At 53.4% G+C, this 1,834-nt stretch overlaps 1 pseudogene; it reads left to right on the plus strand.

Moving 5' to 3' along the window:
* Positions 1–798: 798 nt before the first annotated feature.
* LOC128288694 (5.8S ribosomal RNA) lies at positions 799–949 on the plus strand (annotated as a pseudogene).
* Positions 950–1,834: the final 885 nt, after the last annotated feature.

A 1,834-nucleotide genomic window follows, 5' to 3' on the forward strand; every position in this document is an offset into this window, starting at 1 on the left:
GTTCTTAGTTGGTGGAGGATTTGTGCGGTTAATTCTATTAGCGAGCGAGACCTCGACTGCTAACTAGCTACTGGAGGTGATCCTCCGTGGCTAGCTCTTAGAGGACTATGGCCTTTTAGGCCACGGAAGATTGAGGCAATACTTGGTCTATGATGCCTTAGATGTTACGGGCATGCCTTCTGTGATGTATTCAGCGAGTCTATAGCCTTGGCAAGCGGGCCGGGTAATCTTTGAAATTTCATCGTGATGGGGATAGATCATTGCAATTGTTGGTCTTCAACGAGGAATTTCTAGTAGCGCGAGTCATCGGCTCGCGTTGACTAAATCCTACCCTTTGTACACACCACCGTCGCTCCTCTGATTGAATGGTCGGTGTAGTGTTGGGATCACGGCGGCGTGGGCGGTTCATTGCCATAGCGTCGCGAGAAGTCCACTGAACCTTATCATTTAGATGAAGGAGAAGTCGTAACAAGGTTTTAAATAGGTGAACTGCGGAAGGATCATTGTCGAAACTTTCCTAGCGAGCGACCCGTGAGCGCGTTGTATACAACATCGGAGGTGGTGCGGGTGCATCGTGCTTTGTTACCATCCCGCGTGTCGGGCGGCCGGTCTGTCGTCCCTCGCCCATTGGGTGGGGTGAGATGTTAGGATCAACCTCTTGATGCAAAAGCGAACAAACCCCGTGCGAATCGCGCCAAGGAATCGAAATGAAAAAGGGACACATCTCACAGCCGCCGCTTGCCGTTCGCGGTGTCGATGCTTGATGATGTTGTTCTTTTGTCATAAAGTATATAGAACGACTCTCGACAGCGGATATCTCGGCTCTCGCGCCGATGAAGAGCGTGGTGAAATGCGATACTTGGTGTGAATTCGAATCCGTGAACCATCGAGTCTTTGAGCATAAGTTGCGCCCCAAGCCATTAGGCGAGGCACGTCTGTCTGGGTGTCACGCATTATGCGCCCCATCCAACCCGATCCTCGGGACTCGATTGGACATGATCGGAAATTGTCCTCCGTGCGCTCATAGCGGTGGTTGGCCTAAATTTGAGTCCTCAACGGCATAATCGTCATGACGATCGGTGGTATCTTGTAAGCAACCTCGTTGAGTCGATGCGCGTTTGTCGTCGAGACCCTTAAACCCTTCGGCATCGCATTGCGACCCAGTCGGCGGGATTACCCGTGAGTTTAAACATATCAATAAGCGGAGGAAAAAACTTACCGAGATTCCCCTAGTAACGACGAGCGAGCAGAAAATCGAGCTTAAGAATCGGGCACCACCGGCGTTGAATTGTAGTCTGGAGAAAGCGTCCTCGGCGGACGGGCCCAAGTCCCTGGAAAAAGCGCGAGAGGGTGAGAGCCCGTCGTGCGGACCTGTCGCACCACGAGCCTTTATCTACAAGTCGGGTTGTTTGGGAATCTGACCCTAATCAGGCGATAAATTCCGTCCAAGGCTAAATCTGAGGCGAGACCTATAGCGAACAAATACATGAGGAAAGATGAAAAGGACTTTGAAAAGAGAGTCAAAGAGTGCTTGAAATTGTCGGGAGGGAAGCGGATGGGGGCGCGATGCGCCCGATCGGATGTGGAGCAATGAGCCGGTCCGCCCGATTGGCTTGAGGCGTGGACCGGCTGGTCGTGGCGGCCCAAGCCCGAGCCTTTGATCGCTGTGGAGGCGTCGTCGCCTCGATCGTGGGATCCGGCCTGGCCGTCTCGGCGTGCTTGATACCTGCGTGCTACGGGCATCGACTGCGGGCTCCCATTCGGCCCGTCTTGAAACACGGACCAAGGAAGTCGACATGTGTGCGAGTCAGCGGGCTAGAAAACACGTAAGGCG

This window comes from Gossypium arboreum, unplaced genomic scaffold (genome assembly GCF_025698485.1).
Source record: "Gossypium arboreum isolate Shixiya-1 unplaced genomic scaffold, ASM2569848v2 Contig00255, whole genome shotgun sequence".
In the NCBI taxonomy this organism is placed as follows: Eukaryota; Viridiplantae; Streptophyta; class Magnoliopsida; order Malvales; family Malvaceae; genus Gossypium; species Gossypium arboreum.